Genomic DNA, 13,310 nt, shown 5'->3' on the forward strand with positions numbered 1-13,310 from the left:
TCTGCTGGTTCTCAAGAGATGAAAAGCAATAAGGAGTATATTACGTTTCAGAAACTACATATGCGCAAAAGACCATATTGATTGTTGGATTCCTTACCAACTAAGTATTTTGAGAACATCCAAAACTGTATCTTCTAGCATAAGAGTTGGAAGATTCTGCAAAATCATAAACATTCCAGATCCAGTTATAAGAAATCAACAGTAACGCAAAAACATTAAGAACAGAAATTATAAACAAATAAATTAACTGAAGCTCAATGAAGGACAGCTTTGATCCATTTTGATCTCTTCCTAAATCCAGTGTGGCACTTGATGCCAACCGTAGCACCTACATTAACAAATAACAGTCCATCTTTATATATAAAAGGGGAAAAAGATACAGAACCAATGCTAATTGACTGGAAATCGATCTCAATGCTAAATAACAGTTTCAGATTCACCGAAACACTATCAACGCTGATAAACAGAATAAAGTTTACCGGAAAATAATAACAGGACGAAACAATCAAAATAGTGAAGACTGAGAAACGAAAATCACTCACATTAACATCCACCATGCTACCCACATAAGCTCTCCACAGGCTTGACGTTCCTAGCCTCCCAGTACCGCAGCAGCCTCGCCTCCACAACCGATGAACACCTACCGGACGTCAAATCAGAAAAAAACACCCTTGAGTTAGTCATTGAGAGAGATGGATATAAGAATCGAGTTTAAAAGAGATGATTAGCAGAGAGATGAATAGATCGCAAACTCCAGAAGAGGTATACTAACCAATTTATACCCGAGATTAGAGAGCTCACCGACGGTAACGACACATTGAAGAGCTCGTAGTGGCCAACTGAATTAATGTGAAACCATAAATCGATCCGTTATTGAAATAGCGTGGATAATCGATCGTCGTCGTTGTCGCCGCCAGATCGAAGTGAAGCGAAGAACACAAATGTGTTCATCACCACAGATTAGGGTTTGCGTATAGTTAGGAGGTCGCTGGGCTGCAAAACAAAGTGTGAGAGGCTGAGAGCAAGCCCATGTGAAGCCCGGACGAAAGACACACTGCGTTTCATTAATCGGACACGTGTTAGATGCTCGGCCACCGAATTAGTGACCTGTCATCCTAGGAGAGAAGCAAAGCCTCTTTTATATTATAACTAGGGCCGGCCCGCCCTACGGGCGGGATATGATTTACGTGTGATATATAAAAATATAATATTATATATAAATTATATCTTTTTATATTTATTTTTGCTTTGAAAATTTTGGGTATATATTATGCATAAATCATTACTTTTGTTATTGCTTTTTTTTTTTTGTAGTTTTGGTGCACTAAATTATTTTTTAAATATGATTGTGTAGATTGTTTTAGTGGATCTATGTTTTATTTTTATTTTTAGGCTGTAAAACTTTTAGTATATTTCATTGATGTTTTTTGTTAAATTGTTTTATATTATGATACAGTAAGTGAAATTATATATATATATATACACATCTCACTATTAGATTTATGTTCAAGATTTATTTTGGATATTCATGACAAAAAAATTAAAAATCTATTATTTTAATTTTTATATCTTGTTTATTTTATATTTGTTATATATATTTTGTGTTTTTATTAATTTGATCGTGGTTTTGAATCAATATGTTAATTTCAGTTAATTTGCATTTAGTGATTAAAAGAGGAAAGTATATTAGATTCAATGTTTTTAATTTTCAATCAATCTATGGGAAATATATTGTGACCGGGTTTATATTTTCAAAAACATATAAGAAAAAGTGATGAAAGGTTGAGCAGAAGGCAATCTTAGCTAAACCATAAAGACAAAGTACAATTCTCACATAGAATTGCTTGCACTTGGTCACAACTGTATTCATAAAACACTACAAGAAAACACAAGTTTTACGAGGGCAGTTTTCCTCGCTAATTCGTCGTAAAAGCAGTGTTACGACGAATTAGCGAGGAAACCCGTTTCGTCGTTATATGTTTGTCGTAACGCATATATCCTCGCTAAATCGTCGTAAGTTAGCGAGGAAATAATTTCGTCGTAAAAGCGAAGGAGGATATTTCGTCGTAAAGACCACGTACAGATTCCTCGTAAGGACGTCGCTAATTTTCCTCGTAAAGACCACGTAAAGATTCCTCGTAAGGACGTCGCTAACATTCCTCGTAATTACCACGAAAATCTTTCCTCGTAAGATACACGTAAATAAATACTCGTAAAATTGACGTAAATACCTTGAAAACTTTCCACGTAAAGAAAACGTAAAAACCTTGATAGATTTCCAAACGTTTCCTCGTACAAACCACGTTAATCTTCCACGTAAAGAAGCTGCAAAATTAGCTACGAATTTACTTCGTTTCATTATTTTATAGAAATATAAAAAATTATAATTATAAATATAATTTAAATTATTTAAATTATTAATGAAATTAAAATTCTAAAAAAATCAAAACCAAAATATTTTATTTATAAATAAGTTTTGAATTCATAATACAAGAACCGAAATTAAAAAGAACTTGGGTGGTCGTTAATTAATCGCCTCGTAGAATTCATCACTCCTCGCCTGAACATCCGCCTCGGCATGTGAGTCGTCGGTCGGTGACTGGCCTGGGATAGGATTTTGTTGTCGCATGGTCCTCAACAAAGTCGCCCATTCCGGATTTGTGGCCGCTACAACGTCCAAGAAGCCCTCGAGTCCACCCATACGAGATCGCAGCTGAGTAGAATCTCTACGCAGCTCAGTAGACTCTCTACGCAGCTCTTCGGACTCCCTACGCAGCTGAGCGACTTCATCATCCCGTCGCTGAACATAAGACGATGTCGCTCTCGGAACATCGTTGACGGAACCAATCCCCAACGTCCGTCCCTTTTTTTTAGGGACAACCTTAAAAACAAAAAATAAATTTTGTTAGTAAAAATTTAAAGTTAAATTAAATGAATATTTAAAAAAATTAAAATTTTAGAAAATTTACCTCCTCGTAAAGCTTATCCACTTCAGGTGTGGATAAGGTGACGGGTAATCCATCGGTGGACTGTTGGGTCAGCTGGGTCTGGCGTTCTTCAACCCGAGCAGCCAAATCGTTGTAGATTTGTTCGGACTTGCCATCTATAAATCGGCCCGCCTTGTTCTTGTGGGTCCTCTCGTAAAGTTGCATAAGAGACGGGAATTCTCCCGTCTCTTTGGCCTAAAAAAACATTTAAGAAAGTTGTTAATTAGAATATATATATAAAAATATACTAAAAATTTAATATAATTAAATTTTTAATTACCATTTCCAAACGGACACCAGCGTGGGGTTTTTGGCCCGTAGTGTGAAGCATCGGCCCGTTCCCGTGCTCATCGACTGTGTTACGGGAGTTAGAGCAAGACTGGGCGATTCTAATGGAATCAGGAAGACGCCAATATCGGATGAGGCCATCCCAGACATCCGTGGTGAGCTCAGCGGGTTTGCCACGCTCATACCCCTTCACGATCCAGTCACCCTTCCAGTTGGAGACCGTGTCCAACAAGCGAACTTTCGCCTTCGCTTCAAACTTCTTCCTCACCCTCTCAGTGATCCCGAAGGCCCAATTATATTTTTGCTGTTGGAAAAAATAATTTATAATTAGTTTTTCAGAAAAAAATATATATATAAATAATTAAAAAATTTAAAGATATATATTTAATTAATAGAACTTACAGCGTAAATTTTGAACCACGTCTTTCTGACGTAGTGGGGCGTCATTTTCCAGTTCGGATGTGCCATGGAGAAGTAACCTTTTATCGTGTCGGTTACGTCCGATGCAAGACATCCGTCAATCCCCCACCTGAAAAATACAAATTTAAAATATAAATTATTTTTTAAAGTTATAAAATAATTTAAAAAGAATAAAAAAATAATGAAACATACCATAAAGTTCCGTCCGGTCGGTCGGGGTCGATGACTGGTAAACCTTCTCTGCCTGGCAGACGGAGAATGTCCTCTACGGTGTACTGCGAGTAAGGAGCACTCGGAGGCACCATCAAATCGGGATGAATCTCGGCCGCGGGCATCGGAGGTGCCGGCATCGTAGGAGGCACAGGAGGAGGAGGCATCTGGGGAGCACTAGAAGAAGGAGATCCAATGACTCTCTGAGTGTACTGAGTCTCGGGGACAGTCTCCTGACCCGAAGAACCGGGAGCTGAAGAAGACGACGGGTCTAAACGACTACCCGGCTCTCCGAACATCTCTCTGTAATGGGCAGTAAGTCTACCTTTTCGAACCTGAGAAAAAAATTTAATTTTTTAAATTTTCGTAAACATATACTTCCCAAAATTATCCACCTAATCAACACTAAATAACATAAGATCCGTAAACCTATCTAAATTCCCTATACTAACCACCTAATCTATCCTAAACTAATCAAACTAGAGAGGAATTAGGGAGACTTACCATTGCTACGAATTAGGGAGGAAGTGGAGAGGAAGTGGAGAGGAAAGACGGAGCGAGCTCGCTCGGGATATATATAAGATTACTTGTCCTCGTAATTTCCTCGTAAACTTACGAGGAATTACAGAGGCCCGCGTTTTCAGTTACGACGAAATAGCGACGAAATACAAAGGCCCGCGTTTTCGTTAACGACGTTTTTACGACGAAAAGGGTTACGTGAAATTAACGAGTAAACCAGTTACGAGGAATTAGCGAGCCTTTATTTTCTATAAATACCCACAACTTTCCTTCTCAAACCACACACACAACTCCCACACACACAAGTCACACTCCTCACCAAAATACTTTTCAAATTAGAAATATTTGAAAAAAAAAGAAGAAAAGAAGATATTAGAATTTATGTGGGTGAGACTTAAGTCTCGCCACATATAATTCTAGTATCTTTCTTTTTTTCTTTTTTTTCTAGTTTTTATACTATGAGGAAGTAGCAAGTCCCGCTTTCGCCAATTTAGAAAATTTGGAAAAAAAAGAAGAGAAGAAGATATTTGGAACTCATGTGGTCGAGACTTACGTAAGTCTCGCCAAATGTGATTCAAGCATCTTTCTTCTCTTCTTTTTATTGTATTTTTAATATATTCGTCGTAATATCGTCGTTAGTTTACGACTCTTTTACGACGATTCTTGCTTACGTGGAATTAGCGTGCCCCGCTTTTTTAATTTCGTCGTAAAATCCTCGTGCCCTTACGAGGTGTTTACGACGAAATCATCCTACGTGGAATTAAAGAGTGCCTCCTTCGTCATTTACTTTACGTGGTATTTACGTCAATTTACCTTACGAGGTCTTTACGACGATTCTGTCCTACGTGGAATAAACGACGATTTCGTCGTACATTCGACGTTAAATTACGAGGAATTAACGAGCAGTACGTTTAAATCCCTAAAATCCGAAACCCCAAACCCCAAAACCCCATATTCCTTATCTTCTACTTCATATATTCCAAACCCCATGTTTATTTCCATTCCAAACCACAATTCCCACATTTACTTATTTATAAAACAAACTCCCACAATTTCTTATTCATAAAACAAACTCCCACATTACCTTATTCATAAAACAAACTCTCACATTACCTTATTCATAAAACAAACTACACAAAATCAAATACATCAATCGGATACATCGACATTCTCGTCATCACTAGAAATATCATCATTTTCATTAAACTCGTCTTCTACAGCTTCGTCTGTGGCATCATCGGTAAGATCTTCGTATTCGTGATTATGCGGATCAATGAGAAGGATGTCATCAACTTCTTGTTCAGGTTCCTCGACTTCATTTATCTGTTCTTCTTGCAATGGTGGTTCTTCTCCACTGATGATTCGTCCTCGAGGTGTAACTTTGATCACTGCTAACCAATTTATACCCGAATCTCTCATCCGAGGGTATGGAAGGAAGCTAACTTGGTCTGCTTGTGAAGCTAAGATGAAAGGCTCGAATTTGTTGTACCGACGTCCACCGTTGACATCAACTACACCAAATTTGTTAGACCGAACACCTCTGTTGACGACGGGGTCGAACCATTCACATTTGAAGATGACGCATTTCAGCTTCAGTATCCCTGGAAATTCGACTTCAATAATCTCCGTCAAGATCCCGTAGAAATCTGTTTCCCCTTTCACACATATTCCATAGTTACTGGTCGCCCGCTGTCTACCATACTCATATGTGTGAAAAGTGTAGCCTCGTGTGAAATACATCTGTGATGTGGTGACCTTTACAAGTGGAGATTGAATTACTTCGTGTAACCACTTAGGATAATCTGCATCGTCGTCATAATCAACCTGCAAAAATAAAGAGAACATTAAAATACAAATCATGTATGAAAAAATAGTTTGAGTTATAATACCTGATTCCGCAACCACTTAATGAAGTGTTGATCTTTCCTTTTGTCTACGTCACTTGTGGATATACCAGGAAATGTTTTTTCGACTTGAGAAACAAATAGGCTGTAAAATTAATCACATTTCATAGGAATGAATCTCTTGCAATTATATAATTAATTATATGTGTTTTGAAGTGTCCATATATGTTACCTTTCAAAATAACGCATCAATGGATCCTCGCAATTGAGTAGAATATAGGTGTGTGCACTATGAGCGTCTTGTTCACTCGACCACCAAACCTCTTTAGACTTCCCACCGAGTCGTCCAATCTGGCTAAAGATGTCTGGAACACCAGCAACTGCATATGTTGGCGCAACTCCACCATCATCATATCTTCTTGGAGCTCTTCTACGGGTACGTACTTTTGACGCAAAGTAGTACGATGTGAAGTGAGAAACTTCTTCCGTCAAACTTCCAGCAATTATAGAACCTTCAACTTTGGCGAGGTTCTTTGCTTTTCCCTTCAAATATTTCATGGCTCGCTCATACTGATACATCCATCCGTAATGTACAGGTCCACGAAGCAATGCTTCATATGGGAGGTGGACAGCTAGATGCTCCATGACGTCAAAAAATCCAGGAGGAAATATCTTCTCCAAGTTGCACAATAAGATGGGAATGTTCTCCTGAAGCTGTTCTACAACTTCTTCTTTAAGAGTGCGTGTGCTCAGATCCCTGAAAAATGCTCCAATGCCTTTTATATTCCAAAAACAATTAAACACATTGTTAGTCGTATATTATTTTGCAAACTAGACCGTTATAAAATTATTGTGATATAAAACACTACGAACCTGCAAGTGCTTCATGTACGTTTGTTGGAAGTAGCTCCGCAAATGCAAAGGGCAGTAGTCGTTGCATAAAGACATGACAATCATGACTCTTCATCCCAGAGAACTTTTGACCCTTTTCAACACATCTAGAGAGATTTGAAACATACCCATCGGGGAACTTCACTTCTGATGCCACCCAGTTGAACAACACCGACTTTTTTTCTGAAGACAGTCTGAATATCGGAACGGGAACTTGTCCATTGCTTTTAATATGTAACTCGCTTCTTGAGCAAATATCCGGCAAGTCCAACCTCGATTTTATGTTGTCTTTTGTCTTCCCTGGGACATTCAATATTGTATTCATGATGTTCTCAAAGAAATTCTTCTCTATATGCATCACATCGAGGTTGTGGCGCAGAAGAAGATCCTTCCAATATGGCAACTCCCAAAATATACTCTTCTTGTGCCAGTTGTGATGAACACCGTAAGAATCAGGCATATTACGAGGGACATGCCAATTACCACCCCAACGAACTGTTTCGTTAGCTCCGTAGTAGTCGATTTGTGCTTCAATTTGTTCTCCAGTTAGATATGGTGGAGAAGTGTCTCTCACAACCCTTTTGTGCCTAAACAAATTCTTGTTTCTTCGGTAAGGATGGCCAATGGGAAGAAATCGACGATGACAATCAAACCAACTTGTCTTCCTACCATTCTTCAGTTGAAACGCATCTGTCGTTCCATTACAATATGGACAAGCTAATCTCCCATGTGTAGTCCATCCAGACAACATCCCATATGCAGGAAAGTCACTTATGGTCCACAAAAGCATAGCTCGCATCGTAAAATTCGTCTTCGTTGAACAATCATACGTCCTCACCCCTGTTGACCACAAATCCTTCAACTCTTTTATCAGTGGTTGTAGGAAAACATCCAGGGACCTTTTTGGATGGTTCGGACCAGGTATCAATATCGTCAAGAATAGCAACTCCCGTTGCATGCACATCTCCGGTGGCAGGTTGTATGGCGTAAGAAAGACTGGCCACAATGAATATTGTCTCCCTGACATTCCGAACGGACTAAATCCATCTGTGCATAATCCGAGATACACATTCCGGCTATTGCTAGCAAAATCCGGATGTACTTTGTTGAAATGTTTCCAGGCTCTTGCATCTGATGGATGAGTCATCTCACCATCCGTCTGAGTATGCTCGGCATGCCATCTCATCTTTGCAGCAGTCTGCTCTGATTGATACAATCTTTTCAATCTGTCTGTAATTGGTAGGTACCACATCCTTTGGTACGGTACCCTATTACGTCCCCGTCCTTGCGGCTTGAATCGTGGCTTCTTGCAGAATCGACATACTTCTAGCTTCTCATCATCTCCCCAATAGATCATGCAGTTGTCGATGCAGACATCTATCATCTCCGAAGGCAACCCAAGACTATAAACTAATTTCTGAATCTCATAATAAGAATCAGCAGACACATTGTCTTCCGGCAAATACTCTTTAAACAAGTCCGCCCATTCGTTCATGCAACTTTCAGGTAGATTGTGATCAGTTTTAATATTCATCATTCTAGCAGCCAACGACAATTTAGAGAGACCTTCTCTACAACCACTGTAAAGTGGTTGATTCGCCGCGTTTAACATTCCGTAAAACTTTTTTGCATCTATATTAGGTTCTTCATCTTCATCATGAGCTACGAATGCATCAGCTACCATATCATGAACCCTATCATAATCTACCATCTCCTCCTGATGGTAACTATGTTCATTATGCAAATGATGATTAACCGGTTCTTCCTGAAAATTGCTATTACTACTACTAGCTTCATTCTGATCATAATTATAACCTTCCCCATGTTGAAACCAGATATAGTAATTTGGCGTGAAACCTCTATTTATTAAATGCTTCCAAACATTTTCACGGTTTGCCAATTTCGAATTGTTGCATTTCCGACAAGGACAGAACATCTTACCACTTTCTTGGGCGAGCGGTGTTGAATCTGCTTGGTGCATAAATGTCTCCAGCCCCGCAAGGTATTCTTTCGTCACTCTCCCGTTAGCATCTCTATGCATATACATCCAATTCCGCAACTCGTAAATAGTCCCAGAGCCAGCCATTTTTTTTTCTTTCATGTTTTTTGTTGTTGGTGTGTTTAAAATGATGTTCCAACATCCATATTTATAGAAAATTTCGAATCTGGTAGTTGTAATTTTACTATGAAATTACGACGAAAATTAATTGTATGGCCAAAAAAAAAACGTGAGCCACCTACCAAGTTGGTGGATTCAAAATTTCCTCGTTAAGTACACGTAAAATATTTCGTCGTAAAGCACTCGCGAAATTTACGTGGCTTTTGCGAGGAAAAACTATTTCCTCGTAAAAGCCACGTCAGTTTACATCGTCTTTACGACGAATTTTTTTTGTCGTTACCTTACGACGAAATAACGATGCTTTTCTTTCTCAACGTAATTTCCTCGCAAAATCAACGTTTTTTTACGAGGAATATTTTTCCTCGTTAAACTTCCTCGGTAAAGATACGTTTTCTTGTAGTGAAAGGCTCTCTGCATATGAAGCAAACAAAGGGCAATGTATCTTTGTCTTCGTTGATGTTGTTGTCAGTACTCAGGTACTTACTTTATCCTCATTTTCAACTCCTCCATAGTTTTATTTCCATTTCTAACTTTCTTTGCTTTTTTCCACTCTTTCTTTGTCTTCATCCTGGTTTGTATCCACACGGTCACGTGAGACTTACATCCACCCCCACCTCCACATAATCAGCATCCTTGTAATCCTTTCAAATATTTGGCTAGTGCGAGCCTCCAACTTTCTCGCTAGATATTGGCTGCTATCTTCTCAACCCAGCTTTGTGATCGCCTGAAGTAACTCATAAAACCGGTTGAATACATAAGAGACCTACAGGAAATGTACAAATGAAGACAAATTTTGAAACTTAAACTCCATATTGTTAAGCAGAAGAAGACAATGTACCTCTGAATTATTGCAAGTTATCTTACACTCCAAACCATTATAATCTTCCGATGTTGAATTTGATTTTCCGTTTATGGCGAATGCTCCACAAAGAAGAACAAAAATGATCTTCAGAGTATGCAATGGGAGGTCTTAAAAGACAATATTTGAAAATGGATTTATTACATGCGAATAAATGTACAACACATCTTGGAAAAAAAATCAATAATACCTTAATAGATCCATTATTTGTTCTTCCTTTCGCATGCATTTACTTTGGTTGGTGCCTGCCTTGAGACATGGAAAACTGTTATTTGCTGCAGAGAAAAAAAGCTGAAATTAAATACGTGCTAAGTCACTAAGGGCTTAATGATTTGGTGAAGTCACTGTAAATAGTGTAGCTGTGCTTCTTAGTTTTAGGGAGACTATTGCTTAAAGCAAGAGATCACCGAGAAACTGTTTGTACTGTTAGATATGTATGAAATAATGAGATGTCAAAACTGTAACATTTTTTGTCTTACTCCGAACGTTTGTTCTATTTGACATGATCCGAATGTATCATAATTAAAGGCTCTGTAATAACAATTAACTGAACAAAAAATATAAACCGAATCCTAAGATATACATACCACAGTCAACAATCAGATCACTGCAACTCATCCCAAAGCCTCATTAGTCATAAGTACCCAAATTCCTGTCGTTTACCACTACTGGTGACATTTTTATCGTGTAAATATAGTTTATGAGTTAGACATAAGAAGAATGAAGAGATGAGAAACTAACCTCTGCTTTTTGTTGTACTCTTGATTCCCCTTTTGCCTCGATGCCATCAAATTTGAGGAAATGCCTCATGATATGCTACACTGTCATGTCAGACTCCCCGACCGCAAGTTTCATCCCTCCATGTACAGTACTTTGAAAGAAACAATCTAATTTTTACAAAACAAAATCAACTCAAACACAGTCCCTCATTCCCTTTTTCCTACAAACAAAAAAATAAATAATCTGAATGATAAAAAGTGAAGTGTGAGAGAGATAAAACCTTTAAACATGGAGAAAGACCTGAAGAAGAAGCCTGGAGTTGCCTTGCACGATCATTGCAGCTTCCCAAAAAAGGGTGAGGCAGACCTTCATTGTTCTCAATTACTCTATCCTCATCTTTATTTTTCAATTGTCTACAACACATGAATATCCCTTCTTAATTTTGTTTTGCCTAAAACACATTCGTAACATAGCTCAGAAACTAAACTATATAAAGCTTTTACATTTCACATTAAGTAAATTAATAAACCAACAAACTTTAATCTTCTAATAAGAACGTAACTTTGAATCAACTTCAGTCAAATAATCAAACCATTAACCAAGGATCTAAACCCAAAACCATTGAAAGAGGAGTTAGCCATTTCTATGGAAATAGTCTTTATGACATCCACAGCTTTGAGAGGATGATGATCAAGGGAAGAGGACTTACCTTTTTATAGGTATAGAGAGACCGCCTTGCAAAGGGATAAGTTTCATTCAATGTCACATCGTGCTTGATGTGGGTTGATAGAGTTAAGAAGTATGATTAAGGCGATGAATCGATAATCGTAACGTTTCGGTTTTGATTTGAACAGAAGACAAAACGTCAAGATTGAAGATTCACACAACAATTCTTTCACGTCGATTGAACACCTAGAAACTCCATTGTAGGTATCAGAGAACGAAGAAGAACATTTCTGGTGTCAGAGATCAAAGAAGGACATGAACCCTAAATTTTGGTGCCGACTTTGGTAAACACGATACTCGTCTCTCTCTCTCGGGCTCACAGAAGAACATATCAGCCCAATAACGTTAGATAGGCCCAACAAACTGCAGTTTAAATGAAACGATGAGTTTCAGAATCTGTGACACGTGTCAACCTGAGGTATGTTGACTTATCTAGCTGGAATCGTAGGTGGCTTTCTAAGGAGAAAGTAAACTCTATTTTATATAAATAGATAATATAATATGTCAAGCCATTTTTTTTGTTATATCACAACTTTAATAATAAATAAATCAAAACGACTACCACTGCTATTAGTCTTGATATATGTGACTATAAGTAGATTTCACTACAATGTTTTTATTTTCTTTTTCTATTACTAGCTTAATTAGGTTTCTTTGTTGTCTAACGGTATATAAGAGGCATTTGCTCGAGATTACAAAAAAAAAAAAAAATTCTTGAGAGATTCTAAGTTGGGATCTGGACCTCTGCTTAGGGTTTAGTCTCGTGATTTTTCATCTTTATAAGTACATATTAGTTTTGAAAAATTAAATTTCAAAGCTTATAGTACGTTGATTGATTTTTTCATGGTTCTGACTGGTATATATATATATACATACTCTCTCTTATACTCTTTGTTATAGGGTCAAAATAGTGTTCCTACATTGGATTCAATACAGTAGAGAACATTGGTAGACTTCTACTCTACAATGATCTCTTAAGTTTTTCAGAGGTTCAGAGAGTTCTCTGCTTCAAACACTATCTCCATTGATGATGAACCTTACAGTGGTCTTCCTAATCCTGTAAAGTACTTCAATCTATTTAATATTACTGTTTATATGTTTATTTCTTCCTCCTAACTTCAATTGATCTTGCCATGCAATGCATGCATGACAATACATGAGTGCTTCCGGTGACTTACAGTCCTACACACAAATGACAATTTTCTTGTCAATGAATGAATTTTTAACATTTGATGTCTATCTCTTATCTTTTGCTATGTTTTTTGTTGCTGTGACTTGACTGGTTTGATTTGGTTAGCCCCCGTAGAATTATGTTCTTACTTGGATGATCTTGCGAATTCATTGGATATATATTAAGGCTTAAATAAGAGAGTGTTCTTTTGGACAGCCGAAGATTGATTCATCTCATCCCGGCTGGTATTTCTACTAAGAAAACTGAACAAACCCGTGAATCTGTTAGATGAATTTTGTTAGCAACAACAGACATACATTTTATCAAGAATAACATCGATGGAGTATGACACCGTTTTTCAAGATTGCCATTAGAGAAACAGATCCACAAAATTGTTTCGTCGGCTCACCACTTCGGTTTTCTTCTAATGAATTTAATATAATTTCTCATATATTCAAACTGTTATCGTTTTGTGGTTTTTTTTCCGACAAAAATGTTTTGTGTTTGATTAATAAAAAGAATTTCATTTCATCAAATTTCAAATAAAATGTCATTT

General features: G+C 37.5%; 1 long non-coding RNA gene across 19 annotated transcripts; it reads right to left on the reverse strand.

The window, feature by feature from the left end:
- Window positions 1-9,566: 9,566 nt before the first annotated feature.
- On the reverse strand, window positions 9,567-12,098 carry LOC125579459. Of its 19 annotated transcripts, none has more exons than XR_007317509.1 (7): window positions 11,567-12,078; window positions 11,138-11,270; window positions 10,879-11,024; window positions 10,725-10,805; window positions 10,328-10,412; window positions 10,117-10,247; window positions 9,567-10,041 (listed from the first exon to the last, which is right to left on the reverse strand). It is a non-coding gene; the product is annotated as an uncharacterized LOC125579459 (long non-coding RNA). The 19 variants fall into 19 exon arrangements; XR_007317512.1 differs by having other exon boundaries at window positions 10,117-10,199; window positions 11,567-12,074; XR_007317513.1 differs by having other exon boundaries at window positions 10,117-10,224; window positions 10,725-10,789; window positions 11,567-12,067.
- Window positions 12,099-13,310: the final 1,212 nt, after the last annotated feature.

Source organism: Brassica napus, chromosome A10 (genome assembly GCF_020379485.1).
Source record: "Brassica napus cultivar Da-Ae chromosome A10, Da-Ae, whole genome shotgun sequence".
In the NCBI taxonomy this organism is placed as follows: domain Eukaryota; kingdom Viridiplantae; phylum Streptophyta; class Magnoliopsida; order Brassicales; family Brassicaceae; genus Brassica; species Brassica napus.